General features: G+C 52.3%; 44 non-coding genes and 45 pseudogenes across 44 annotated transcripts; all 89 read right to left on the reverse strand.

Moving 5' to 3' along the window:
• Positions 1-68: 68 nt before the first annotated feature.
• On the reverse strand, positions 69-187 carry LOC143944115 (5S ribosomal RNA; annotated as a pseudogene).
• A 109-nt stretch (positions 188-296) lies between these two features.
• On the reverse strand, positions 297-415 carry LOC143947153 (5S ribosomal RNA; annotated as a pseudogene).
• A 109-nt stretch (positions 416-524) lies between these two features.
• Positions 525-643, reverse strand: LOC143944724 (5S ribosomal RNA; annotated as a pseudogene).
• A 109-nt stretch (positions 644-752) lies between these two features.
• On the reverse strand, positions 753-871 carry LOC143946474 (5S ribosomal RNA; annotated as a pseudogene).
• Positions 872-980: 109 nt separating this feature from the next.
• LOC143950210 (5S ribosomal RNA) lies at positions 981-1,099 on the reverse strand. Its single transcript, XR_013265634.1, has one exon. It is a non-coding gene; the product is annotated as a 5S ribosomal RNA (ribosomal RNA).
• A 109-nt stretch (positions 1,100-1,208) lies between these two features.
• LOC143946276 (5S ribosomal RNA) lies at positions 1,209-1,327 on the reverse strand (annotated as a pseudogene).
• A 109-nt stretch (positions 1,328-1,436) lies between these two features.
• On the reverse strand, positions 1,437-1,555 carry LOC143946023 (5S ribosomal RNA; annotated as a pseudogene).
• A 109-nt stretch (positions 1,556-1,664) lies between these two features.
• On the reverse strand, positions 1,665-1,783 carry LOC143947070 (5S ribosomal RNA; annotated as a pseudogene).
• A 109-nt stretch (positions 1,784-1,892) lies between these two features.
• On the reverse strand, positions 1,893-2,011 carry LOC143953452 (5S ribosomal RNA). Its single transcript, XR_013268533.1, has one exon. It is a non-coding gene; the product is annotated as a 5S ribosomal RNA (ribosomal RNA).
• Positions 2,012-2,120: 109 nt separating this feature from the next.
• On the reverse strand, positions 2,121-2,239 carry LOC143946118 (5S ribosomal RNA; annotated as a pseudogene).
• Positions 2,240-2,348: 109 nt separating this feature from the next.
• On the reverse strand, positions 2,349-2,467 carry LOC143944475 (5S ribosomal RNA; annotated as a pseudogene).
• Positions 2,468-2,576: 109 nt separating this feature from the next.
• LOC143954924 (5S ribosomal RNA) lies at positions 2,577-2,695 on the reverse strand (annotated as a pseudogene).
• A 109-nt stretch (positions 2,696-2,804) lies between these two features.
• LOC143947900 (5S ribosomal RNA) lies at positions 2,805-2,923 on the reverse strand (annotated as a pseudogene).
• Positions 2,924-3,032: 109 nt separating this feature from the next.
• LOC143947493 (5S ribosomal RNA) lies at positions 3,033-3,151 on the reverse strand (annotated as a pseudogene).
• A 109-nt stretch (positions 3,152-3,260) lies between these two features.
• LOC143952437 (5S ribosomal RNA) lies at positions 3,261-3,379 on the reverse strand. Its single transcript, XR_013267614.1, has one exon. It is a non-coding gene; the product is annotated as a 5S ribosomal RNA (ribosomal RNA).
• Positions 3,380-3,488: 109 nt separating this feature from the next.
• On the reverse strand, positions 3,489-3,607 carry LOC143947994 (5S ribosomal RNA; annotated as a pseudogene).
• A 109-nt stretch (positions 3,608-3,716) lies between these two features.
• LOC143944117 (5S ribosomal RNA) lies at positions 3,717-3,835 on the reverse strand (annotated as a pseudogene).
• Positions 3,836-3,944: 109 nt separating this feature from the next.
• Positions 3,945-4,063, reverse strand: LOC143946476 (5S ribosomal RNA; annotated as a pseudogene).
• Positions 4,064-4,172: 109 nt separating this feature from the next.
• Positions 4,173-4,291, reverse strand: LOC143944725 (5S ribosomal RNA; annotated as a pseudogene).
• Positions 4,292-4,400: 109 nt separating this feature from the next.
• On the reverse strand, positions 4,401-4,519 carry LOC143945185 (5S ribosomal RNA; annotated as a pseudogene).
• Positions 4,520-4,630: 111 nt separating this feature from the next.
• Positions 4,631-4,749, reverse strand: LOC143948134 (5S ribosomal RNA; annotated as a pseudogene).
• A 109-nt stretch (positions 4,750-4,858) lies between these two features.
• Positions 4,859-4,977, reverse strand: LOC143953464 (5S ribosomal RNA). Its single transcript, XR_013268544.1, has one exon. It is a non-coding gene; the product is annotated as a 5S ribosomal RNA (ribosomal RNA).
• Positions 4,978-5,086: 109 nt separating this feature from the next.
• Positions 5,087-5,205, reverse strand: LOC143944555 (5S ribosomal RNA; annotated as a pseudogene).
• A 109-nt stretch (positions 5,206-5,314) lies between these two features.
• On the reverse strand, positions 5,315-5,433 carry LOC143945546 (5S ribosomal RNA; annotated as a pseudogene).
• A 109-nt stretch (positions 5,434-5,542) lies between these two features.
• Positions 5,543-5,661, reverse strand: LOC143952501 (5S ribosomal RNA). The gene has a single exon (XR_013267671.1). It is a non-coding gene; the product is annotated as a 5S ribosomal RNA (ribosomal RNA).
• A 109-nt stretch (positions 5,662-5,770) lies between these two features.
• On the reverse strand, positions 5,771-5,889 carry LOC143944557 (5S ribosomal RNA; annotated as a pseudogene).
• A 109-nt stretch (positions 5,890-5,998) lies between these two features.
• LOC143945548 (5S ribosomal RNA) lies at positions 5,999-6,117 on the reverse strand (annotated as a pseudogene).
• A 109-nt stretch (positions 6,118-6,226) lies between these two features.
• On the reverse strand, positions 6,227-6,345 carry LOC143952502 (5S ribosomal RNA). The gene has a single exon (XR_013267672.1). It is a non-coding gene; the product is annotated as a 5S ribosomal RNA (ribosomal RNA).
• Positions 6,346-6,454: 109 nt separating this feature from the next.
• Positions 6,455-6,573, reverse strand: LOC143952671 (5S ribosomal RNA). The gene has a single exon (XR_013267825.1). It is a non-coding gene; the product is annotated as a 5S ribosomal RNA (ribosomal RNA).
• Positions 6,574-6,682: 109 nt separating this feature from the next.
• Positions 6,683-6,801, reverse strand: LOC143945778 (5S ribosomal RNA; annotated as a pseudogene).
• Positions 6,802-6,910: 109 nt separating this feature from the next.
• On the reverse strand, positions 6,911-7,029 carry LOC143955027 (5S ribosomal RNA; annotated as a pseudogene).
• A 109-nt stretch (positions 7,030-7,138) lies between these two features.
• On the reverse strand, positions 7,139-7,256 carry LOC143947560 (5S ribosomal RNA; annotated as a pseudogene).
• A 108-nt stretch (positions 7,257-7,364) lies between these two features.
• LOC143951608 (5S ribosomal RNA) lies at positions 7,365-7,483 on the reverse strand. Its single transcript, XR_013266864.1, has one exon. It is a non-coding gene; the product is annotated as a 5S ribosomal RNA (ribosomal RNA).
• Positions 7,484-7,592: 109 nt separating this feature from the next.
• LOC143951800 (5S ribosomal RNA) lies at positions 7,593-7,711 on the reverse strand. Its single transcript, XR_013267038.1, has one exon. It is a non-coding gene; the product is annotated as a 5S ribosomal RNA (ribosomal RNA).
• Positions 7,712-7,820: 109 nt separating this feature from the next.
• Positions 7,821-7,939, reverse strand: LOC143954226 (5S ribosomal RNA). The gene has a single exon (XR_013269237.1). It is a non-coding gene; the product is annotated as a 5S ribosomal RNA (ribosomal RNA).
• A 109-nt stretch (positions 7,940-8,048) lies between these two features.
• Positions 8,049-8,167, reverse strand: LOC143952468 (5S ribosomal RNA). The gene has a single exon (XR_013267642.1). It is a non-coding gene; the product is annotated as a 5S ribosomal RNA (ribosomal RNA).
• Positions 8,168-8,275: 108 nt separating this feature from the next.
• Positions 8,276-8,394, reverse strand: LOC143952573 (5S ribosomal RNA). Its single transcript, XR_013267737.1, has one exon. It is a non-coding gene; the product is annotated as a 5S ribosomal RNA (ribosomal RNA).
• Positions 8,395-8,503: 109 nt separating this feature from the next.
• LOC143951866 (5S ribosomal RNA) lies at positions 8,504-8,622 on the reverse strand. Its single transcript, XR_013267098.1, has one exon. It is a non-coding gene; the product is annotated as a 5S ribosomal RNA (ribosomal RNA).
• A 109-nt stretch (positions 8,623-8,731) lies between these two features.
• Positions 8,732-8,850, reverse strand: LOC143954682 (5S ribosomal RNA). Its single transcript, XR_013269647.1, has one exon. It is a non-coding gene; the product is annotated as a 5S ribosomal RNA (ribosomal RNA).
• A 109-nt stretch (positions 8,851-8,959) lies between these two features.
• On the reverse strand, positions 8,960-9,078 carry LOC143954227 (5S ribosomal RNA). The gene has a single exon (XR_013269238.1). It is a non-coding gene; the product is annotated as a 5S ribosomal RNA (ribosomal RNA).
• Positions 9,079-9,187: 109 nt separating this feature from the next.
• On the reverse strand, positions 9,188-9,306 carry LOC143952469 (5S ribosomal RNA). The gene has a single exon (XR_013267643.1). It is a non-coding gene; the product is annotated as a 5S ribosomal RNA (ribosomal RNA).
• A 108-nt stretch (positions 9,307-9,414) lies between these two features.
• On the reverse strand, positions 9,415-9,533 carry LOC143952574 (5S ribosomal RNA). Its single transcript, XR_013267738.1, has one exon. It is a non-coding gene; the product is annotated as a 5S ribosomal RNA (ribosomal RNA).
• A 109-nt stretch (positions 9,534-9,642) lies between these two features.
• LOC143951868 (5S ribosomal RNA) lies at positions 9,643-9,761 on the reverse strand. The gene has a single exon (XR_013267100.1). It is a non-coding gene; the product is annotated as a 5S ribosomal RNA (ribosomal RNA).
• Positions 9,762-9,870: 109 nt separating this feature from the next.
• LOC143946047 (5S ribosomal RNA) lies at positions 9,871-9,989 on the reverse strand. Its single transcript, XR_013265174.1, has one exon. It is a non-coding gene; the product is annotated as a 5S ribosomal RNA (ribosomal RNA).
• Positions 9,990-10,098: 109 nt separating this feature from the next.
• Positions 10,099-10,217, reverse strand: LOC143950584 (5S ribosomal RNA). Its single transcript, XR_013265938.1, has one exon. It is a non-coding gene; the product is annotated as a 5S ribosomal RNA (ribosomal RNA).
• A 109-nt stretch (positions 10,218-10,326) lies between these two features.
• On the reverse strand, positions 10,327-10,445 carry LOC143951402 (5S ribosomal RNA). The gene has a single exon (XR_013266678.1). It is a non-coding gene; the product is annotated as a 5S ribosomal RNA (ribosomal RNA).
• Positions 10,446-10,554: 109 nt separating this feature from the next.
• On the reverse strand, positions 10,555-10,673 carry LOC143948792 (5S ribosomal RNA; annotated as a pseudogene).
• Positions 10,674-10,781: 108 nt separating this feature from the next.
• Positions 10,782-10,900, reverse strand: LOC143944515 (5S ribosomal RNA; annotated as a pseudogene).
• A 109-nt stretch (positions 10,901-11,009) lies between these two features.
• LOC143952471 (5S ribosomal RNA) lies at positions 11,010-11,128 on the reverse strand. Its single transcript, XR_013267645.1, has one exon. It is a non-coding gene; the product is annotated as a 5S ribosomal RNA (ribosomal RNA).
• Positions 11,129-11,236: 108 nt separating this feature from the next.
• On the reverse strand, positions 11,237-11,355 carry LOC143952575 (5S ribosomal RNA). Its single transcript, XR_013267739.1, has one exon. It is a non-coding gene; the product is annotated as a 5S ribosomal RNA (ribosomal RNA).
• A 109-nt stretch (positions 11,356-11,464) lies between these two features.
• LOC143951870 (5S ribosomal RNA) lies at positions 11,465-11,583 on the reverse strand. Its single transcript, XR_013267101.1, has one exon. It is a non-coding gene; the product is annotated as a 5S ribosomal RNA (ribosomal RNA).
• Positions 11,584-11,692: 109 nt separating this feature from the next.
• LOC143950585 (5S ribosomal RNA) lies at positions 11,693-11,811 on the reverse strand. Its single transcript, XR_013265939.1, has one exon. It is a non-coding gene; the product is annotated as a 5S ribosomal RNA (ribosomal RNA).
• A 109-nt stretch (positions 11,812-11,920) lies between these two features.
• On the reverse strand, positions 11,921-12,039 carry LOC143951403 (5S ribosomal RNA). The gene has a single exon (XR_013266679.1). It is a non-coding gene; the product is annotated as a 5S ribosomal RNA (ribosomal RNA).
• Positions 12,040-12,148: 109 nt separating this feature from the next.
• LOC143948793 (5S ribosomal RNA) lies at positions 12,149-12,267 on the reverse strand (annotated as a pseudogene).
• Positions 12,268-12,375: 108 nt separating this feature from the next.
• LOC143944516 (5S ribosomal RNA) lies at positions 12,376-12,494 on the reverse strand (annotated as a pseudogene).
• Positions 12,495-12,603: 109 nt separating this feature from the next.
• On the reverse strand, positions 12,604-12,722 carry LOC143948916 (5S ribosomal RNA; annotated as a pseudogene).
• Positions 12,723-12,831: 109 nt separating this feature from the next.
• Positions 12,832-12,950, reverse strand: LOC143954125 (5S ribosomal RNA). Its single transcript, XR_013269144.1, has one exon. It is a non-coding gene; the product is annotated as a 5S ribosomal RNA (ribosomal RNA).
• Positions 12,951-13,059: 109 nt separating this feature from the next.
• On the reverse strand, positions 13,060-13,178 carry LOC143952355 (5S ribosomal RNA). Its single transcript, XR_013267540.1, has one exon. It is a non-coding gene; the product is annotated as a 5S ribosomal RNA (ribosomal RNA).
• Positions 13,179-13,287: 109 nt separating this feature from the next.
• Positions 13,288-13,396, reverse strand: LOC143948131 (5S ribosomal RNA; annotated as a pseudogene).
• A 109-nt stretch (positions 13,397-13,505) lies between these two features.
• Positions 13,506-13,624, reverse strand: LOC143951949 (5S ribosomal RNA). Its single transcript, XR_013267173.1, has one exon. It is a non-coding gene; the product is annotated as a 5S ribosomal RNA (ribosomal RNA).
• Positions 13,625-13,733: 109 nt separating this feature from the next.
• LOC143943886 (5S ribosomal RNA) lies at positions 13,734-13,852 on the reverse strand (annotated as a pseudogene).
• Positions 13,853-13,961: 109 nt separating this feature from the next.
• LOC143951572 (5S ribosomal RNA) lies at positions 13,962-14,080 on the reverse strand. The gene has a single exon (XR_013266831.1). It is a non-coding gene; the product is annotated as a 5S ribosomal RNA (ribosomal RNA).
• A 109-nt stretch (positions 14,081-14,189) lies between these two features.
• LOC143944397 (5S ribosomal RNA) lies at positions 14,190-14,308 on the reverse strand (annotated as a pseudogene).
• Positions 14,309-14,418: 110 nt separating this feature from the next.
• On the reverse strand, positions 14,419-14,537 carry LOC143947031 (5S ribosomal RNA; annotated as a pseudogene).
• Positions 14,538-14,646: 109 nt separating this feature from the next.
• On the reverse strand, positions 14,647-14,765 carry LOC143953355 (5S ribosomal RNA). The gene has a single exon (XR_013268445.1). It is a non-coding gene; the product is annotated as a 5S ribosomal RNA (ribosomal RNA).
• Positions 14,766-14,874: 109 nt separating this feature from the next.
• Positions 14,875-14,993, reverse strand: LOC143945515 (5S ribosomal RNA; annotated as a pseudogene).
• A 109-nt stretch (positions 14,994-15,102) lies between these two features.
• On the reverse strand, positions 15,103-15,221 carry LOC143945898 (5S ribosomal RNA; annotated as a pseudogene).
• Positions 15,222-15,331: 110 nt separating this feature from the next.
• LOC143944142 (5S ribosomal RNA) lies at positions 15,332-15,450 on the reverse strand (annotated as a pseudogene).
• Positions 15,451-15,559: 109 nt separating this feature from the next.
• On the reverse strand, positions 15,560-15,678 carry LOC143952755 (5S ribosomal RNA). Its single transcript, XR_013267901.1, has one exon. It is a non-coding gene; the product is annotated as a 5S ribosomal RNA (ribosomal RNA).
• Positions 15,679-15,787: 109 nt separating this feature from the next.
• LOC143953878 (5S ribosomal RNA) lies at positions 15,788-15,906 on the reverse strand. The gene has a single exon (XR_013268920.1). It is a non-coding gene; the product is annotated as a 5S ribosomal RNA (ribosomal RNA).
• Positions 15,907-16,015: 109 nt separating this feature from the next.
• Positions 16,016-16,134, reverse strand: LOC143945201 (5S ribosomal RNA; annotated as a pseudogene).
• A 109-nt stretch (positions 16,135-16,243) lies between these two features.
• Positions 16,244-16,362, reverse strand: LOC143943935 (5S ribosomal RNA; annotated as a pseudogene).
• Positions 16,363-16,471: 109 nt separating this feature from the next.
• On the reverse strand, positions 16,472-16,590 carry LOC143954616 (5S ribosomal RNA). Its single transcript, XR_013269591.1, has one exon. It is a non-coding gene; the product is annotated as a 5S ribosomal RNA (ribosomal RNA).
• A 109-nt stretch (positions 16,591-16,699) lies between these two features.
• Positions 16,700-16,818, reverse strand: LOC143951699 (5S ribosomal RNA). Its single transcript, XR_013266947.1, has one exon. It is a non-coding gene; the product is annotated as a 5S ribosomal RNA (ribosomal RNA).
• A 109-nt stretch (positions 16,819-16,927) lies between these two features.
• LOC143951259 (5S ribosomal RNA) lies at positions 16,928-17,046 on the reverse strand. The gene has a single exon (XR_013266548.1). It is a non-coding gene; the product is annotated as a 5S ribosomal RNA (ribosomal RNA).
• A 109-nt stretch (positions 17,047-17,155) lies between these two features.
• Positions 17,156-17,274, reverse strand: LOC143951749 (5S ribosomal RNA). The gene has a single exon (XR_013266991.1). It is a non-coding gene; the product is annotated as a 5S ribosomal RNA (ribosomal RNA).
• Positions 17,275-17,383: 109 nt separating this feature from the next.
• LOC143953476 (5S ribosomal RNA) lies at positions 17,384-17,502 on the reverse strand. Its single transcript, XR_013268555.1, has one exon. It is a non-coding gene; the product is annotated as a 5S ribosomal RNA (ribosomal RNA).
• A 109-nt stretch (positions 17,503-17,611) lies between these two features.
• LOC143946401 (5S ribosomal RNA) lies at positions 17,612-17,720 on the reverse strand (annotated as a pseudogene).
• Positions 17,721-18,046: 326 nt separating this feature from the next.
• On the reverse strand, positions 18,047-18,165 carry LOC143951094 (5S ribosomal RNA). Its single transcript, XR_013266398.1, has one exon. It is a non-coding gene; the product is annotated as a 5S ribosomal RNA (ribosomal RNA).
• A 109-nt stretch (positions 18,166-18,274) lies between these two features.
• LOC143950390 (5S ribosomal RNA) lies at positions 18,275-18,393 on the reverse strand. Its single transcript, XR_013265796.1, has one exon. It is a non-coding gene; the product is annotated as a 5S ribosomal RNA (ribosomal RNA).
• Positions 18,394-18,502: 109 nt separating this feature from the next.
• Positions 18,503-18,621, reverse strand: LOC143954672 (5S ribosomal RNA). Its single transcript, XR_013269638.1, has one exon. It is a non-coding gene; the product is annotated as a 5S ribosomal RNA (ribosomal RNA).
• Positions 18,622-18,730: 109 nt separating this feature from the next.
• LOC143950391 (5S ribosomal RNA) lies at positions 18,731-18,849 on the reverse strand. Its single transcript, XR_013265797.1, has one exon. It is a non-coding gene; the product is annotated as a 5S ribosomal RNA (ribosomal RNA).
• Positions 18,850-18,958: 109 nt separating this feature from the next.
• LOC143954949 (5S ribosomal RNA) lies at positions 18,959-19,077 on the reverse strand (annotated as a pseudogene).
• Positions 19,078-19,403: 326 nt separating this feature from the next.
• LOC143953607 (5S ribosomal RNA) lies at positions 19,404-19,522 on the reverse strand. Its single transcript, XR_013268673.1, has one exon. It is a non-coding gene; the product is annotated as a 5S ribosomal RNA (ribosomal RNA).
• A 109-nt stretch (positions 19,523-19,631) lies between these two features.
• Positions 19,632-19,750, reverse strand: LOC143945182 (5S ribosomal RNA; annotated as a pseudogene).
• A 109-nt stretch (positions 19,751-19,859) lies between these two features.
• Positions 19,860-19,978, reverse strand: LOC143944727 (5S ribosomal RNA; annotated as a pseudogene).
• Positions 19,979-20,087: 109 nt separating this feature from the next.
• LOC143952140 (5S ribosomal RNA) lies at positions 20,088-20,206 on the reverse strand. Its single transcript, XR_013267346.1, has one exon. It is a non-coding gene; the product is annotated as a 5S ribosomal RNA (ribosomal RNA).
• A 109-nt stretch (positions 20,207-20,315) lies between these two features.
• LOC143954895 (5S ribosomal RNA) lies at positions 20,316-20,434 on the reverse strand (annotated as a pseudogene).
• A 109-nt stretch (positions 20,435-20,543) lies between these two features.
• LOC143944330 (5S ribosomal RNA) lies at positions 20,544-20,662 on the reverse strand (annotated as a pseudogene).
• Positions 20,663-20,667: the final 5 nt, after the last annotated feature.

Here is a 20,667-nt window from a genome sequence, read left to right on the forward strand (position 1 = left end):
GTGGTCACCTCGGGCTATCGAGAGGAAAAATACAGCAGGTCGCCAAAGCCAACAACATAATGGAAAAAAGCCTATGGCACCTGGTATTCCCAGGCGGTCTCCCATCCAGGTACTAACCAGGCCCGACCCTGCTTAGCATCCGAGATCAGACGAGATCGAGCGCATTCAGGGTGATGTGGCTGTAGGTGACCTTGCACCCTACTTACAACTCTCTTGACAAAAGCCAAGGTGGCCACCTCAGGCAAGCGAGAGGAAAAATACAGCAGGTCGCCAAAGCCAACAACATAATGGAAAAAAGCCTGCGGCACGTGGCATTCCCAGGTGGTCTCCCTTCCAGGTACTAACCAGGCCCGACCCTGCTTAGCATCCGAGATCAGACGAGATCAAGCGCATTCAGGGTGATGTGGCCGTAAGCGATCTTGCACCCTACTTACAACTCTCTTGACAAAAGCCAAGGTGGTCACCTCTTGCAATCGAGAAGAAAAATACAGCAGGTCGCCAAAGCCAACAACATAATGGAAAAAAGCCTACGGCACCTGGTATTCCCAGGTGGTCTGCCATCCAGGTACTAACCAGGCCCGACCCTGCTTAGCATCTGAGATCAGACGAGATCGAGCGCATTCAGGGTGATGTGGCCATAGGTGATCTTCCACCCTACTTACAACTCTCTTGACAAAAGCCAAGGTGGTCACCTCGGGCATTCGAGAGGAAAAATACAGCAGGTCGCCAAAGCCAACAACATAATGGAAAAAAGCCTGCGGCACGTGGCATTCCCAGGTGGTCTCCCTTCCAGGTACTAACCAGGCCCGACCCTGCTTAGCATCCGAGATCAGACGAGATCAAGCGCATTCAGGGTGATGTGGCCGTAGGCGATCTTGCACCCTACTTACAACTCTCTTGACAAAAGCCAAGGTGGTCACCTCGGGCAATCGAGAGGAAAAATACAGCAGGTCGCCAAAGCCAACAACATAATGGAAAAAGGCCTACGGCACCTAGTATTCCCAGGCGGTCTCCCATCCAGGTACTAACCAGGCCCGACCCTGCTTAGCATCCGAGATCAGACGAGATCGAGCGCATTCAGGGTGATGTGGCCGTAGGCAATCTTGCACCCTACTTACAAATCTCTTGACAAAAGCCAAGGTGGTCACCTCGGGCAATCGAGAGAAAAAATACAGCAGGTCGCCAAAGCCAACAACATAATGGAAAAAAGCCTACGGCACCTGGTATTCCCAGGAGGTCTCCCATCCAGGTACTAACCAGGCCCGACCTTGCTTAGCATCCGAGATCAGACGAGATCGAGCGCATTCAGGGTGATGTGTCCTTAGGTGATCTTGTACCCTACTTACAACTCTCTTGACAAAAGCCAAGGTGGTCACCTCGGGCAATCGAGAGGAAAAATACAGCAGGTCGCCAAAGCCAACAACATAATGGAAAAAAGCCTACGGCACCTGGTATTCCCAGGCAGTCTCCCATCCCGGTACTAACCAGGCACGACCCTGCTTAGCATGCGAGATCAGACAAGATCAAGCGCATTCAAGGTGATGTGGCCGTAGGCGATCTTGCACCCTACTTACAACTCTCTTGACAAAAGCCAAGGTGGTCACCTCGGGCAATCATGAGGAAAAATACAGCAGGTCGCCAAAGCCAACAACATAATGGAAAAAAGCCTACGGCACATGGTATTCCCAGGCGGTCTCCCATCCAGGTACTAAACAGGCCTGACCCTGCTTAGCATCCGAGATCAGACGAGATCGAGCGAATTCAGGGTGATGTGGCCGTATGCGATCTTGCACCCTACTTACAACTCTCTTGACAAAAGCCAAGGTGGTCACCTCGGGCAATCGAGAGGAAAAATACAGCAGGTCGCCAAAGCCAACAACATAATGGAAAAAAGCCTACGGCACCTGGTATTCCCAGGCGGTCTCCCATCCAGGTACTAACCAGGCCCGACCCTGCTTAGCATCCGAGATCAGACGAGATCGAGCGCATTCAGGGTGATGTGGCCGTAGGCGATTTTGCACCCTACTTACAACTCTCTTGACAAAAGCCAAGGTGGTCACCTCGGGCAATCGAGAGGAAAAATACAGCAGGTCGCCAAAGCCAACAACATAATGGAAAAAAGCCTACGGCACATGGTATTCCCAGGCGGTCTCCCATCCAGGTACTAACCAGGCCTGACCCTGCTTAGCATCCGAGATCAGACGAGATCGAGCGAATTCAGGGTGATGTGGCCGTATGCGATCTTGCACCCTACTTACAACTCTCTTGACAAAAGCCAAGGTGGTCACCTCGGGCAATCGAGAGGAAAAATACAGCAGGTCGCCAAAACCAACAACATAATGGAAAAAAGCCTACGGCACCTGGTATTCCCAGGAGGTCTCGCATCCAGGTACTAACCAGGCCCGACCCTGCTTAGCATCTGAGATCAGACGAGATCGAGCGCATTCAGGGTGATGTGGCCATAGGCGGTATTGCACCCTACTTACAACTCTCTTGACAAAAGCCAAGGTGGTCACCTCAGGCAATCGAGAGGAAAAATACAGCAGGTCGCCAAAGCCAACAACATAATGGAATAAAGCCTGCGGCAACTGGTATTCCCAGGCGGTCTCCCATCCAGGTACTAACCAGGCCCGACCCTGCTTAGCATCCGAGATCAGACGAGATCGAGCGCATTCAGGGTGATGTGGCCGTAGGCGATCTTGCACCCTACTTACAACTCTCTTGACAAAAGCCAAGGTGGTCACCTCGGGCAATAGAGAGGAAAAATACAGCAGGTCGCCAAAGCCAACAACATAATGGAAAAAAGGCTACGGCACCTGGTATTCCCAGGCGGTCTCCCATCTAGATACTAACCAGGCCCGACCCTGCTTAGCATCCGAGATCAGACTAGATCAAGCAAATTCAGGGTGATGTGGCCGTAGGCGATCTTGCACCCTACTTACAACTTTCTTGACAAAAGCCAAGGTGGTCACCTCGGGCTATCGAGAGGAAAAATACAGCAGGTCGCCAAAGCCAACAACATAATGGAAAAAACCCTATGGCACCTGGTATTCCCAGGCGGTCTCCCATCCAGGTACTAACCAGGCCCGACCCTGCTTAGCATCCGAGATTTGACAAGATCAAGCGCATTCAGGGTGATGTGGCCGTAGGCGATCTTGCACCCTACTTACAACTCTCTTGACAAAAGCCAAGGTGGTCACCTCGGGCAAAGGAGAGGATAAATACAGCAGGTCGCCAAAGCCAACAACATAATGGAAAAAAGCCTATGGCACCTGGTATTCCCAGGCGGTCTCCCATCCAGGTACTAACCAGGCCCGACCCTGCTTAGCATCCGAGATCAGACGAGATCGAGCACATTCAGGGTGATGTGGCCGTAGGCGATCTTGCACCCTACTTACAACTCTCTTGACAAAAGCCAAGGTGGTCACCTCGGGCAATCGAGAGGAAAAATACAGCAGGTCGCCAAAGCCAACAACATAATGGAAAAAAGGTTACAGCACCTGGTATTCCCAGGCGGTCTCCCATCTAGATACTAACCAGGCCCGACCCTGCTTAGCATCCAAGATCAGACGAGATCGAGCAAATTCAGGGTGATGTGGCCGTAGGCTTTCTTGCACCCTACTTACAACTCTCTTGACAAAAGCCAAGGTGGTCACCTCGGGCTATCGAGAGGAAAAATACAGCAGGTCGCCAAAGCCAACAACATAATGGAAAAAAGCCTATGGCACCTGGTATTCCCAGGCGGTCTCCCATCCAGGTACTAACCAGGCCCGACCCTGCTTAGCATCCGAGATCAGACGAGATCGAGCGCATTCAGGGTGATGTGGCTGTAGGTGACCTTGCACCCTACTTACAACTCTCTTGACAAAAGCCAAGGTGGCCACCTCAGGCAAGCGAGAGGAAAAATACAGCAGGTCGCCAAAGCCAACAACATAATGGAAAAAAGCCTGCGGCACGTGGCATTCCCAGGTGGTCTCCCTTCCAGGTACTAACCAGGCCCGACCCTGCTTAGCATCCGAGATCAGACGAGATCAAGCGCATTCAGGGTGATGTGGCCGTAGGCGATCTTGCACCCTACTTACAACTCTCTTGACAAAAGCCAAGGTGGTCACCTCTTGCAATCGAGAAGAAAAATACAGCAGGTCGCCAAAGCCAACAACATAATGGAAAAAAGCCTACGGCACCTGGTATTCCCAGGTGGTCTGCCATCCAGGTACTAACCAGGCCCGACCCTGCTTAGCATCTGAGATCAGACGAGATCGAGCGCATTCAGGGTGATGTGGCCATAGGTGATCTTCCACCCTACTTACAACTCTCTTGACAAAAGCCAAGGTGGTCACCTCGGGCATTCGAGAGGAAAAATACAGCAGGTCGCCAAAGCCAACAACATAATGGAAAAAAGTCTACGGCACCTGGTATTCCCAGGCGGTCTCCCATCCAGGTACAAACCAGGCCCGACCCTGCTTAGCATCCAAGATCAGACGAGATCGAGCGCATTCAGGGTGATGTGGCCATAGGTGATCTTCACTTCCTACTTACAACTCTCTTGACAAAAGCCAAGGTGGTCACCTCGGGCAATCGAGAGGAAAAATACAGCAGGTCGCCAAAGCCAACAACATAATGGAAAAAAAGCCTATGGCACCTGGTTTTCCCAGGCGGTCTCCCATCCAGGTACTAACCAGGCCCGACCCTGCTTAGCATCTGAGATCAGACAAGATTGAGCGCATTCATGGTGATGTGGCCGTAGGCGATCTTGCACCCTACTTACAACTCTATTGACAAAAGCCAAGGTGGTCACCTCGGGCAATCGAGAGGAAAAATACAGCAGGTCGCCAAAGCCAACAACATAATGGAAAAAAGCCTACGGCACCTGGTATTCCCAGGCGGTCTCCCATCCAGGTACTAACCAGGCCCGACCCTGCTTAGCATCCGAGATCAGACGAGATCGAGCGCATTCAGGGTGATGTGGCCGTAGGCGATCTTGCACCCTACTTACAACTCTCTTGACAAAAGCCAAGGTGGTCACCTCGGGCAATCAAGAGGAAAAATACAGCAGGTCGCCAAAGCCAACAACATAATGGAAAAAAGCCTACGGCACCCGGTATTCCCAGGCGGTCTCCCCTCCAGGTACTAACCAGGCCCGACCCTGCTTAGCATTCGAGATTAGACGAGATCGAGTGCATTCAGGGTGATGTGGCTGTAGGCGATCTTGCCCCCTACTTACAACTCTCTTGACAAAAGCCAAGGTGGTCACCTCGGGCAATCGAGAGGAAAAATACAGCAGGTCGCCAAAGCCAACAATATAATGGAAAAAAGCCTACGGCACCTGGTATTCCCAGGCGATCTCCCATCCAGGTACTAACCAGGCCCGACACTGCTTAGCATCCGAGATCAGAGGAGATCGAGCGCATTCAGGGTGATGTGGCTGTAGGCGATCTTGCACCCTACTTACAACTCTCTTGACAAAAGCCAAGGTGGTCACCTCGGGCAATTGAGAGGAAAAATACAGCAGGTCGCCAAAGCCAACAACATAATGGAAAAAAGCCTACGGCACCTGGTATTCCCAGGCGGTCTCCCATCCAGGTACTAACCAGGCCCGACCCTGCTTAGCGTCCGAGATCAGACGAGATAGAGCGCATTCAGGGTGATGTGGCCGTAGGCAATCTTGCACCCTACTTACAACTCTCTTGACAAAAGCCAAGGTGGTCACCTCGGGAAATCGAGAGGAAAAATACAGCAGGTCGCCAAAGCCAACAACATAATGGAAAAAAGCCTACGGCACCCGGTATTCCCAGGCGGTCTCCCCTCCAGGTACTAACCAGGCCCGACCCTGCTTAGCATTCGAGATTAGACGAGATCGAGTGCATTCAGGGTGATGTGGCTGTAGGCGATCTTGCCCCCTACTTACAACTCTCTTGACAAAAGCCAAGGTGGTCACCTCGGGCAATCGAGAGGAAAAATACAGCAGGTCGCCAAAGCCAACAATATAATGGAAAAAAGCCTACGGCACCTGGTATTCCCAGGCGATCTCCCATCCAGGTACTAACCAGGCCCGACACTGCTTAGCATCCGAGATCAGAGGAGATCGAGCGCATTCAGGGTGATGTGGCTGTAGGCGATCTTGCACCCTACTTACAACTCTCTTGACAAAAGCCAAGGTGGTCACCTCGGGCAATTGAGAGGAAAAATACAGCAGGTCGCCAAAGCCAACAACATAATGGAAAAAAGCCTACGGCACCTGGTATTCCCAGGCGGTCTCCCATCCAGGTACTAACCAGGCCCGACCCTGCTTAGCGTCCGAGATCAGACGAGATAGAGCGCATTCAGGGTGATGTGGCCGTAGGCAATCTTGCACCCTACTTACAACTCTCTTGACAAAAGCCAAGGTGGTCACCTCGGGAAATCGAGAGGAAAAATACAGCAGGTCGCCAAAGCCAACAACATAATGGAAAAAAGCCTGCGGCACCCGGTATTCCCAGGCGGTCTCCCATCCAGGTACTAACCAGGCCCGACCCTGCTTAGCATCCGAGATCAGATGAGATCGAGCGCATACAGGGTGATGTGGCCATAGGCAATCTTGCCCCCTACTTACAACTCTCTTGACAAAAGCCAAGGTGGTCACCTCGGGCAATCGAGAGGAAAAATACAGCAGGTCGCCAAAGCCAACAACATAATGGAAAAAAGGCTACGGCACCTGGTATTCCCAGGCCGTCTCCCATCCAGGTACTAACCAGGCCCGACCCTGCTTAGCATCCGAGATCAGACGAGATCGAGCGCATTCAGGGTGATGTGGCTGTAGGCGATCTTGCACCCTACTTACAACTCTCTTGACAAAAGCCAAGGTGGTCACCTCGGGCAATCGAAAGGAAAAATACAGCAGTTCGCCAAAGCCAACAACATAATGGAAAAAAGCTTACGGCACCTGGTATTCCCAGGCGGTCTCCCATCCAGGTACAAACCAGGCCCAACCCTGCTTAGCATCTGAGATCAGACGAGATCAAGCGCATTCAGGGTGATGTGGCTGTAGGCGATCTTGCACCCTACTTGCAACTCTCTTGACAAAAGCCAAGGTGGTCACCTCGGGCAAACGAGAGGAAAAATACAGCAGGTCGCCAAAGCCAACAACATAATGGAAAAAACCCTACGGCACCTGGTATTCCTGGCGGTCTCCCATTCAGGTACTAACCAGGCCCGACCCTGCTTAGCATCCGAGATCAGACGAGATCGAGCGCATTCAGGGTGATGTGGCTGTAGGCGATCTTGCACCCTACTTACAACTCTCTTGACAAAAGCCAAGGTGGTCACCTCGGGCAATCAGAGGAAAAATACAGCAGGTCGCCAAAGCCAACAACATAATGGAAAAAAGCCTACGGCACCTGGAATTCCCAGGCGGTCTCCCATCCAGGTAGTAACCAGGCCCGACCCTGCTTAGCATCCGAGATCAGACGAGATCGAGCGCATTCAGGGTGATGTGGCCGTAGGCAATCTTTGTACCCTACTTACAACTCTCTTGACAAAAGCCAAGGTGGTCACCTCGGGCAATCAGAGGAAAAATACAGCAGGTCGCCAAAGCCAACAACATAATGGAAAAAAGCCTACAGCACCTGGTATTCCCAGGCGGTCTCCCATCCAGGTACTAACCAGGCCCGACCCTGCTTAGCATCCGAGATCAGACGAGATCGAGCTCATTCAGGGTGATGTGGCCGTAGGCAATCTTGCACCCTACTTACAACTCTCTTGACAAAAGCCAAGGTGGTCACCTCGGGCAAACGAGAGGAAAAATACAGCAGGTCGCCAAAGCCAACAACATAATGGAAAAAAGCCTACGGCACCTGGTATTCCCAGGCGGTCTCCCATCCAGGTACTAACCAGGCCTGACCCTGCTTAGCATCCGAGATCAGACGAGATCGAGCTCATTCAGGGTGATGTGGCCGTAGGCAATCTTGCACCCTACTTACAACTCTCTTGACAAAAGCCAAGGTGGTCACCTCGGGCAATCGAGAGGAAAAATACAGCAGGTCGCCAAAGCCAACAACATAATGGAAAAAAGCCTACGGCACCTGGTATTCCCAGGCGGTCTCCCATGCAGATACTAACCAGGCCCGACCCTGCTTAGCATCCGAGATCAGACGAGATCGAGCGCATTCAGGGTGATGTGGCCGTAGGCGATCTCGCACCCTACTTACAACTCTCTTGACAAAAGCCAAGGTGGTCACCTCGGGCAATCGAGAGGAAAATACAGCAGGTCGCCAAAGCCAACAACATAATGGAAAAAAGCCTACGGCACCCGGTATTCCCAGGCGGTCTCCCATCCAGGTACTAACCAGGCACGACCCTGCTTAGCATCCAAGATCAGACGAGATCGAGCGCATTCAGGGTGATGTGGCCGTAGGCGATCTTGCACCCTACTTACAACTCTCTTGACAAAAGCCAAGGTGGTCACCTCAAGCAATCGAGAGGAAAAATACAGCAGGTCGCCAAAGCCAACAACATAATGGAAAAAAGCCTACGGCACCTGGTATTCCCAGGCGGTCTCCCATCCAGGTACTAACCAGGCCCGACCCTGCTAAGCATCCGAGATCAGACGAGATCGAGCGCATTCAGGGTGATGTGGCCGTAGGCAATCTTGCACCCTACTTACAACTCTCTTGACAAAAGCCAAGGTGGTCACCTCGGGCAATCGAGAGGAAAAATACAGCAGGTCGCCAAAGCCAACAACATAATGGAAAAAAGCCTACGGCACCTGGTATTCCCAGGCGGTCTCTCATCCAGGTACTAACCAGGCCCGACCCTGCTTAGCATCCGAGATCAGACGAGATCGAGCTCATTCAGGGTGATGTGGCCGTAGGCAATCTTGCACCCTACTTACAACTCTCTTGACAAAAGCCAAGGTGGTCACCTCGGGCAAACGAGAGGAAAAATACAGCAGGTCGCCAAAGCCAACAACATAATGGAAAAAAGCCTACGGCACCTGGTATTCCCAGGCGGTCTCCCATCCAGGTACTAACCAGGCCTGACCCTGCTTAGCATCCGAGATCAGACGAGATCGAGCTCATTCAGGGTGATGTGGCCGTAGGCAATCTTGCACCCTACTTACAACTCTCTTGACAAAAGCCAAGGTGGTCACCTCGGGCAATCGAGAGGAAAAATACAGCAGGTCGCCAAAGCCAACAACATAATGGAAAAAAGCCTACGGCACCTGGTATTCCCAGGCGGTCTCCCATGCAGATACTAACCAGGCCCGACCCTGCTTAGCATCCGAGATCAGACGAGATCGAGCGCATTCAGGGTGATGTGGCCGTAGGCGATCTCGCACCCTACTTACAACTCTCTTGACAAAAGCCAAGGTGGTCACCTCGGGCAATCGAGAGGAAAATACAGCAGGTCGCCAAAGCCAACAACATAATGGAAAAAAGCCTACGGCACCCGGTATTCCCAGGCGGTCTCCCATCCAGGTACTAACCAGGCACGACCCTGCTTAGCATCCAAGATCAGACGAGATCGAGCGCATTCAGGGTGATGTGGCCGTAGGCGATCTTGCACCCTACTTACAACTCTCTTGACAAAAGCCAAGGTGGTCACCTCAAGCAATCGAGAGGAAAAATACAGCAGGTCGCCAAAGCCAACAACATAATGGAAAAAAGCCTACGGCACCTGGTATTCCCAGGCGGTCTCCCATCCAGGTACTAACCAGGCCCGACCCTGCTAAGCATCCGAGATCAGACGAGATCGAGCGCATTCAGGGTGATGTGGCCGTAGGCAATCTTGCACCCTACTTACAACTCTCTTGACAAAAGCCAAGGTGGTCACCTCGGGCAATCGAGAGGAAAAATACAGCAGGTCGCCAAAGCCAACAACATAATGGAAAAAAGCCTACGGCACCTGGTATTCCCAGGCGGTCTCCCATCCAGGTACTAACCAGGCCCGACCCTGCTTAGCATCCGAGATCAGATGAGATCGAGCGCATTCAGGGTGATGTGGCCGTAGGCAATCTTGCACCCTACTTACAACTCTCTTGACAAAAGCCAAGGTGGTCACCTCGGGCAAACGAGAGGAAAAATACAGCAGGTCGCCAAAGCCAACAACATAATGGAAAAAAGCCTACGGCACCTGGTATTCCCAGGCGGTCTCCTATCCAGGTACTAACCAGGCCCAACCCTGCTTAGCATCCGAGATCAGACGAGATCGAGCGCATTCAGGGTGATGTGGCCGTAGGCAATCTTGCACCCTACTTACAACTCTCTTGACAAAAGCCAAGGTGGTCACCTCGGGCAATCGAGAGGAAAAATACAGCAGGTCGCCAAAGCCAACAACATAATGGAAAAAAGCCTACGGCACCTGGTATTCCCAGGCGGTCTCCCATCCAGGTACTAACCAGGCCTGACCCTGCTTAGCATCCGAGATCAGACGAGATCGAGCGCATTCAGGGTGATGTGGCCGTAGGCAATGTTGCACCCTACTTACAACTCTCTTGACAAAAGCCAAGGTGGTCACCTCGGGCAAACGAGAGGAAAAATACAGCAGGTCGCCAAAGCCAACAACATAATGGAAAAAAGCCTACGGCACCTGGTATTCCCAGGCGGTCTCCCATCCAGGTACTAAGCAGGCCTGACCCTGCTTAGCATCCGAGAACAGACAAGATGGAGCGCATTCAGGGTGATGTGGCCGTAAGCTAACTGGCACCCTACTACAACTCTCTTGACAACAGCCAAGGTGGTCACCTCGGGCAATGGAGAGGAAAAATACAGCAGGTCGCCAAAGCCAACAACATAATGGTAAAAAGCTTACGGCACCTGGTATTTCCAGGCGGTCTCCCATCCAGGTACTAACCAGGCCCGACGCTGCTTAGCATCCGAGATCAGACGAGATCGAGTGCATTCAGGGTGATGTGGCCATAGGCGATCTTGCACCCTACTTACAACTCTCTTGACAAAAGCCAAGGTGGTCACCTCGGGCAATCGAGAGGAAAAATACAGCAGGTCGCCAAAGCCAACAACATAATGGAAAAAAGCCTACGGCACCTGGTATTCCCAGGCGGTCTCCCATGCAGATACTAACCAGGCCCGACCCTGCTTAGCATCCGAGATCAGACGAGATCGAGCGCATTCAGGGTGATGTGGCCGTAGGCGATCTCGCACCCTACTTACAACTCTCTTGACAAAAGCCAAGGTGGTCACCTCGGGCAATCGAGAGGAAAATACAGCAGGTCGCCAAAGCCAACAACATAATGGAAAAAAGCCTACGGCACCCGGTATTCCCAGGCGGTCTCCCATCCAGGTACTAACCAGGCACGACCCTGCTTAGCATCCAAGATCAGACGAGATCGAGCGCATTCAGGGTGATGTGGCCGTAGGCGATCTTGCACCCTACTTACAACTCTCTTGACAAAAGCCAAGGTGGTCACCTCAAGCAATCGAGAGGAAAAATACAGCAGGTCGCCAAAGCCAACAACATAATGGAAAAAAGCCTACGGCACCTGGTATTCCCAGGCGGTCTCCCATCCAGGTACTAACCAGGCCCGACCCTGCTAAGCATCCGAGATCAGACGAGATCGAGCGCATTCAGGGTGATGTGGCCGTAGGCAATCTTGCACCCTACTTACAACTCTCTTGACAAAAGCCAAGGTGGTCACCTCGGGCAATCGAGAGGAAAAATACAGCAGGTCGCCAAAGCCAACAACATAATGGAAAAAAGCCTACGGCACCTGGTATTCCCAGGCGGTCTCCTATCCAGGTACTAACCAGGCCCAACCCTGCTTAGCATCCGAGATCAGACGAGATCGAGCGCATTCAGGGTGATGTGGCCGTAGGCAATCTTGCACCCTACTTACAACTCTCTTGACAAAAGCCAAGGTGGTCACCTCGGGCAATCGAGAGGAAAAATACAGCAGGTCGCCAAAGCCAACAACATAATGGAAAAAAGCCTACGGCACCTGGTATTCCCAGGCGGTCTCCCATCCAGGTACTAACCAGGCCTGACCCTGCTTAGCATCCGAGATCAGACGAGATCGAGCGCATTCAGGGTGATGTGGCCGTAGGCAATGTTGCACCCTACTTACAACTCTCTTGACAAAAGCCAAGGTGGTCACCTCGGGCAAACGAGAGGAAAAATACAGCAGGTCGCCAAAGCCAACAACATAATGGAAAAAAGCCTACGGCACCTGGTATTCCCAGGCGGTCTCCCATCCAGGTACTAAGCAGGCCTGACCCTGCTTAGCATCCGAGAACAGACAAGATGGAGCGCATTCAGGGTGATGTGGCCGTAAGCTAACTGGCACCCTACTACAACTCTCTTGACAACAGCCAAGGTGGTCACCTCGGGCAATGGAGAGGAAAAATACAGCAGGTCGCCAAAGCCAACAACATAATGGTAAAAAGCTTACGGCACCTGGTATTTCCAGGCGGTCTCCCATCCAGGTACTAACCAGGCCCGACGCTGCTTAGCATCCGAGATCAGACGAGATCGAGTGCATTCAGGGTGATGTGGCCATAGGCGATCTTGCACCCTACTTACAACTCTCTTGACAAAAGCCAAGGTGGTCACCTCGGGCAATCGAGAGGAAAAATACAGCAGGTCGCCAAAGCCAACAACATAATGGAAAAAAGCCTACAGCACCTGGTATTCCCAGGCGCTCTCCCATCCAGGTACTAACCAGGCCTGAATCTGCTTAGCATCCGAGATCAGACGAGATCGAGCGCATTCAGGGTGATGTGTCCATAGGCGATCTTGCACCCTACTTACAACTCTCTTGACAAAAGCCAAGGTGGTCACCTCGGGCAAACGAGAGGAAAAATACAGCAGGTCGCCAAAGCCAACAACATAATGGAAAAAAGCCTACGGCACCTGGTATTCCCAGGCGGTCTCCTATCCAGGTACTAACAAGGCCCAACCCTGCTTAGCATCCGAGATCAGACGAGATCGAGCGCATTCAGGGTGATGTGGCCGTAGGCAATCTTGCACCCTACTTACAACTCTCTTGACAAAAGCCAAGGTGGTCACCTCGGGCAATCGAGAGGAAAAATACAGCAGGTCGCCAAAGCCAACAACATAATGGCCAAAAGCCTACGGCACCTGGTATTCCCAGGAGGTCTCCCACCCAGGTACTAACCAGGCCCGACCCTGCTTAGCATCCGAGATCAGACGAGATCGTGCGCATTCATGGTGATGTGGCCGTAGGCGATCTTGCACCCTACTTACAACTCTCTTGAATAAAGCCAAGGTGGTCACCTCGGGCAATCGAGAGGAAAAATACAGCAGGTCACCAAAGCCAACAACATAATGGAAAAAAGCCTACGGCACCTGGTATTCCCAGGCGGTCTCCCATCTAGGTACTAACCAGGCCCGACCCTGCTTAGCATCAGAGATCGAGCGCATTCAGGGTGATGTGGCCGTAGGCGATCTTGCATCCTACTTACAACTCTCTTGAAAAAAGCCAAGGTGGTCACCTCGGGCAATCGAGAGGAAAAATACAGCAGGTCGCCAAAGCCAACAACATAATGGAAAAAAGCCAACTGCACCTGGTATTCCCAGGCGGTCTCCCATCCAGGTACTAACCAGGCCCGACCCTGCTTAGCATCCGAGATCAGACGAGATCGAGCGCATTCAGGGTGATGTGGCAGTAGGCGATCTTGCACCCTACTTACAACTCTCTTGACAAAAGCCAAGGTGGTCACCTCAGGCAATCGAGAGGAAAAATACAGCAGGTCGCCAAAGCCAACAACATAATGGAAAAAAGCCTACGGCACCTGGTATTCCCAGGCGGTCTCCCATCCAGGTACTAACCAGGCCCGACCCTGCTTAGAATCCGAGATCAGACAAGATCGAGCGCATTCAGGGTGATGTGGCCATAGGCGATCTTGCACCCTACTTACAACTCTCTTGACAAAAGCCAAGGTGGTCACCTCGGGCAATCGAGAGGAAAAATACAGCAGGTCGCCAAAACCAACAACATAATGGAAAAAAGCCTACGGCACCTGGTAGTCCCAGGCGGTCTCCCATCCAGGTACTAACCAGGCCCGACCCTGCTTAGCATCCGAGATCAGATGAGATCGAGCGCATTCAGGGTGATGTGGCCGTAGGCGAGCTTGCACCCTACTTACAACTCTCTTGACAAAAGCCAAGGTGGTCACCTCGGGCAATCGAGAGGAAAAATACAGCAGGTCGCCAAAGCCAACAACATAATGGAAAAAAGCCAACTGCACCTGGTATTCCCAGGCGGTCTCCCATATAGGTACTAACCAGGCCCGACCCTGCTTAGCATCCGAGATCAGACGAGATCGAGCGCATTCAGGGTGATGTGGCCGTAGGCGATCTTTGGACCCTACTTACAACTCTCTTGACAAAAGCCAAGGTGGTCACGTCGGGCAATAGAGAGGAAAAATACAGCAGGTCGCCAAAGCCAACATCATAATGGAAAAAAGGCTACGGCACCTGGTATTCCCAGGCGGCCTCCCATCCAGGTACTAACCAGGCTTGACCCTGCTTAGCATCCAAGATCAGACGAGATCGAGCGCATTCAGGGTGATGTGGCTGTAGGCGATCTTGCACCCTACTTACAACTCTCTTGACAAAAGCCAAGGTGGTCACCTCGGGCAATCGAGAAGAAAAATACAGCAGGTCGCCAAAGCCAACAACATAATGGAAAAAAGCCTACAGCACATGGTATTCCCAGGCGGTCTCCCATCCAGGTACTAACCAGGCCCGACCCTGCTTAGCATCCGAGATCAGACGAGATCGAGCGCATTCAGGGTGATGTAGCCGTAGGCGATCTGGCACCCTACTTACAACTCTCTTGACAAAAGCCAAGGTGGTCACCTTGGGCAATCGAGAGGCAAAATACAGCAGGTCGCCAAAGCCAACAACATAATGGAAAAAAGCCTACGGCACCTGGTATTCCCAGGCGTTCTCCCATCCAGGTACTAACCAGGCCCGACGCTGCTTAGCTTCCGAGATCAGACGAGATCAAGCGCATTCAGGGTGATGTGGCCATAGGTGATCTTGCCCCCTACTTACAACTCTCTTGACAAAAGCCAAGGTGGTCACCTCGGGCAATCGAGAGGAAAAATACAGCAGGTCGCCAAAGCCAACAACATAATGGAAAAAAGCCAACTGCACCTGGTATTCCCAGGCGGTCTCCCATCCAGGTACTAACCAGGCCTGACCCTGCTTAGCATCCGAGATCAGACGAGATTGAGCGCATTCAGGGTGATGTGGCAGTAGGCGATCTCGCACCTTACTTACAACTCTCTTGACAAAAGCCGAGGTGGTCACCTCGGGCAATCGAAAGGAAAAAATACAGCGGGTCGCCAAAGCCAACAACATAATGGAAAAAAGCCTACGGCACCTGGTATTCCCAGGCGGTCTCCCATCCAGGTACTAACCAGGCCCGACCCTGGTTAGCATCTGAGATCAGACGAGATCGAGCGCATTCAGGGTGATGTGGCCGTATGCGATCTTGCACCCTACGTACAACTCTCTTGACAAAAGCCAAGGTGGTCACCTCGGGCAACCAAGAGGAAAAATACAGCAGGTCGCCAAAGCCAACAACATAATGGAAAAAAGCCTACGGCACCTGGTATTCCCAGGCGGTCTACCATCCAGGTACTAACCAGGCACGACCCTGCTTAGCATCCGAGATCAGACGAGATCGAGCGCATTCAGGGTGATGTAGCCGTAGGCGATCTGGCACCCTACTTACAACTCTCTTGACAAAAGCCAAGGTGGTCACCTTGGGCAATCGAGAGGAAAAATACAGCAGGTCGCCAAAGCCAACAACATAATGGAAAAAAGCCTACGGCACCTGGAATTCCCAGGCGGTCTCCCATACAGGTACTAACCAGGCCCGACCCTGCTTAGCATCCGAGATCAGACGAGATCGAGCGCATTCAGGGTGATGTGGCGGTAGGCGATCTTGCACCCTACTTACAACTCTCTTGACAAAAGCCAAGGTGGTCACCTCGGGCAATCGAGAGGAAAAATACAGCAGGTCGCCAAAGCCAACAACATAATGGAAAAAAGCCTACGGCACCTGGTATTCCCAGGCGGTCTCCCATCCAGGTACTAACCAAGCCAAACCCTGCTTAGCATCCGAGATCAGATGAGATCGAGCGCATTCAGTGTGATGTTGCCGTAAGCGATCTTGCATCCTACTTACAACTCTCTTGACAAAAGCCAAGGTGGTCACCTCGGGCAATCGAGAGGAAAAATACAGCAGGTCGCCAAAGCCAACAACATAAATGAAAAAAACCTACGGCACTTGGTATTCCCAGGCGGTCTCCCATCCAGGTACTAACCAGGCCCGACCCTACTTAGCATCCGAGATCAGACGAGATCGAGCGCATTCAGGGTGATGTGGCCATAGGCAATTTTGCACCCTACTTACAACTCTCTTGACAAAAGCCAAGGTGGTCACCTCGGGCAATCGAGAGGAAAAATACAGCAGGTCGCCAAAGCCAACAACATAATGGAAAAAAGCCTACGGCACCTGGTATTCCCAGGCGGTCTCCCATCGAGGTACTAACCAGGCCCAACCCTGCTTAGCATCCGAGATCAGACGAGATCGAGCGCATTCAGGGTGATGTGGCCGTAGGCGATCTTGCACCCTACTTACAGCTCTCTTGACAAAAGCCAAGGTGGTCACCTCGGGCAATCAAGAGGAAAAATACAGCAGGTCGCCAAAGCCAACAACATAATGGAAAAAAGCCTACGGCACCTGGTATTCCCAGGCGGACTCCCATCCAGGTACTAATCAGGCCCGACCCTGCTTAGCATCCGAGATCAGACGAGATCGAGCGCATTCAGGGTGATGTGGCCATAGGCGATCTTGCACCCTACTTACAACTCTCTTGACAAAAGCCAAGGTGGTCACCTCGGGCAATCGAGAGGAAAAATACAGCAGGTCGCCAAAGCCAACAACATAATGGAAAAAAGCCTACGGCACCTAGTATTCCCAGGCGGTCTCCCATCCAGGTACTAACCAGGCCCGACCCCGCTTAGCATCCGAGATCAGACGAGATCGAGCGCATTCAGGGTGATGTGGCCGTAGGCAATCTTGCACCCTACTTACAACTCACTTGACAAAAGCCAAGGTGGTCACCTCGGGCAATCGAGAGGAAAAATACAGCAGGTCGCCAAAGCCAACAACATAATGGAAAAAAGCCTATGGCACCTGGTATTCTCAGGCGGTCTCCCATCCAGGTACTAACCAGGCCCGACCCTGCTTAGCATCCGAGATCAGACGAGATCGAGCGCATTCAGGGTGATGTGGCCATAGGCGATCTTGCACCCTACTTACAACTCTCTTGACAAAAGCCAAGGTGGTCACCTCGGGCAATCGAGAGGAAAAATACAGCAGGTCGCCAAAGCCAACAACATAATGGAAAAAAGCCTACGGCACCTGGTATTCCCAGGCGGTCTCCCATCCAGGTACTAACCAGGCCCGACCCTGCTTAGCATCCGAGATCAGACGAGATCGAGCGCATTCAGGGTGATGTGGCCGTAGGCGATCATGCATCCTACTTACAACTCTCTTGACAAAAGCCAAGGTGGTCACCTCGGGCAATCGAGAGGAAAAATACAGTAGGTCGCCAAAGCCAACAACATAATGGAAAAAAGCCTACGGCACCTGGAATTCCCAGGCGGTCTCCCATCCAGGTACTAACCAGGCCCGACCCTGCTTAGCATCCGAGATCGAGCGCATTCAGGGTGATGTGGCCGTAGGCGATCTTGCACCCTACTTACAACTCTGTTGACAAAAGCCAAGGTGGTCACCTTGGGCAATAGAGAGGAAAAATACAGCAGGTCGCCAAAGCCAACAACATAATGGAAAAAAGCCTACGGCACCTGGTATTCCCAGGCGGTCTCCCATCCAGGCCCGACCCTGCTTAGCATCCAAGATCAGACGAGATCGAGCCCATTCAGGGTGATGTGGCCGTAAGCGATCTTGCAACCTACTTACAACTCTCTTGACAACAGCCAAGGTGGTCACCTCGGGCAATCGAGAGGAAAAATACAGCAGGTCGCCAAAGCCAACAACATAATGGAAAAAAGCCTACGGCACATGGTATTCCCAGGCGGTCTCCCATCCAGGTACTAACCAGGCCCGACCCTGCTTAGCATCCGAGATCAGACGAGATCGAGTGCTTTCAGGGTGATGTAGCCGTAGGCTATCTGGCACCCTACTTACAACTCTCTTGACAAAAGCCAAGGTGGTCACCTTGGGCAATCGAGAGGAAAAATACAGCAGGTCGCCAAAGCCAACAACATAATGGAAAAAAGCCTACGGCACCTGGTATTCCCAGGCGGTCTCCCATGCAGGTACTAACCAGGCCCGACCCTGCTTAGCATCCGAGATCAGACGAGATCGAGCGCATTCAGGGTGATGTGGCCGTAGGCGATCTTGCACCCTACTTGCAACTCTCTTGACAAAAGCCAAGGTGGTCACCTCGGGCAATCGAGAGGAAAAATACAGCAGGTGGTCAAAGCCAACAACATAATGGAAAAAAGCCTACAGCTCCTGGTATTCCCAAGCGGTCTCCCATCCAGCTACTAACCAGGCCCGACCCTGCTTAGCATCCGAGATCAGACGAGATCGAGCGCATTCAGGGTGATGTGGCCATAGGCGATATTACACTCTACTTACAACTCTCTTGACAAAAGCCAAGGTGGTCATCTCGGGCAATCGAGAGGAAAAATACAGCAGGTCGCCAAAGCCAACAACATAATGGAAAAAAGCCTACGGCACCTGGTATTCCCAGGCGGTCTCCCATGCAGGTACTAACCAGGCCCGACCCTGCTTAGCATCCGAGATCAGACGAGATCGAGCGCATTCAGGGTGATGTGGCCGTAGGCGATCTTGCACCCTACTTGCAACTCTCTTGACAAAAGCCAAGGTGGTCACCTCGGGCAATCGAGAGGAAAAATACAGCAGGTGGTCAAAGCCAACAACATAATGGAAAAAAGCCTACAGCTCCTGGTATTCCCAGGCGGTCTCCCATCCAGCTACTAACCAGGCCCGACCCTGCTTTGCATCCGAGATCAGACGAGATCGAGCGCATTCAGGGTGATGTGGCTGTAGGCGATCTTGCACCCTACTTACAACTCTCTTGACAAAAGCCAAGGTGGTCACCTCTTGCAATCGAGAGATAAAATACAGCAGGTCGCCAAAGCCAACAACATAATGGAAAAAAGCCTACGGCACCTGGTATTCCCAGGCGGTCTCCCATCCAGGCCTGACCCTGCTTAGCATCCGAGATCAGACGAGATCGAGCGCATTCAGGGTGATGTGGCCGTAGACAATCTTGAACCCTACTTACAACTCTCTTGACAAAAGCCAAGGTGGTCACCTCGGGCAATCGAGAGGAAAAATACAGCAGGTCGCCAAAGCCAACAACATAATGGAAAAAAGCCTACGGCACCTGGTATTCCCAGGCGGTCTCCCATCCAGGTACTAACCAGGCCCGACCCTGCTTAGCATCCGAGATCAGACAAGATCGAGCGCATTCATGGTGATGTGGCCGTAGGCAATCTTGCACCCTACTTACAACTCTCTTGACAAAAGCCAAGGTGGTCACCTCGGGCAATCGAGAGGAAAAATACAGCAGGTCGCCAAAGCCAACAACATAATGGAAAAAAGCCTACGGCACCTGGTATTCCCAGGCGGTCTCCCATCCAGGTACTAACCAGGCGCGACCCTGCTTAGCATCCGAGATCAGACGAGATCGAGCACATTCATGGTGATGTGGGCGTAGGCGATCTTGCACCCTACTTACAACTCTCTTGACCAAAGCCAAGGTGGTCACCTCGGGCAATCGAGAGGAAAAATACAGCAGGTCGCCAAAGCCAACAACATAATGGAAAAAAGCCTACGGCACCTGATATTCCCAGGCGGTCTCCCATCCAGGTACTAACCAGGCCCGACCCTGCTTAGCATCTGAGATCAGACGAGATCGAGCGCATTCTGGGTGATGTGGCCGTTGGCGATCTTGCACCCTACTTACAACTCTCTTGACAAAAGCCAAGGTGGTCACCTCGGGCAATCGAGAGGAAAAATACAGCAGGTCGCCAAAGCCAACAACATAATGGAAAAAAGCCTACGGCACCTGGTATTCCCAGGCGGTCTCCCATCCAGGTACTAACCAGGCCCGACCCTGCTTAGCATCCAAGATCAGACGAGATCGAGCACATTCAGGGTGATGTGGCCGTAGGCGATCTTACACCCTACTTACAACTCTCTTGACAAAAGCCAAGGTGGTCACCTCAGGCAATCGAGAGGAAAAATACAGCAGGTCGCCAAAACCAACAACATGATGGAAAAAAGCCTACGACACCTGGTATTCCCAGGCGGTCTCCCATCCAGGTACTAACCAGGCCCGACCCTGCTTTGCATCCGAGATCAGACGAGATCGGGCGCATTCAGGGTGATGTGGCTGTAGGTGATCTTGCACCCTACTTACAACTCTCTTGACAAAAGCCAAGGTGGTCACTTCTTGCAATCGAGAGGAAAAATACAGCAGGTCGCCAAAGCCAACAACATAATGGAAAAAAGCCTACGGCACCTGGTATTCCCAGGCGGTCTCCCATCCAGGTACTAACCAGGCCCGACCCTGCTTAGCATCCAAGACCAGACGAGATCGAGCCCATCCAGGGTGATGTGGCCGTAGGCGATCT

This window comes from Lithobates pipiens, unplaced genomic scaffold (assembly GCF_037356315.1).
Source record: "Lithobates pipiens isolate NorthernLeopardFrog02 unplaced genomic scaffold, aLitPip1_a1.2 Scaffold_30, whole genome shotgun sequence".
NCBI classification, from domain to species: Eukaryota; Metazoa; Chordata; class Amphibia; order Anura; family Ranidae; genus Lithobates; species Lithobates pipiens.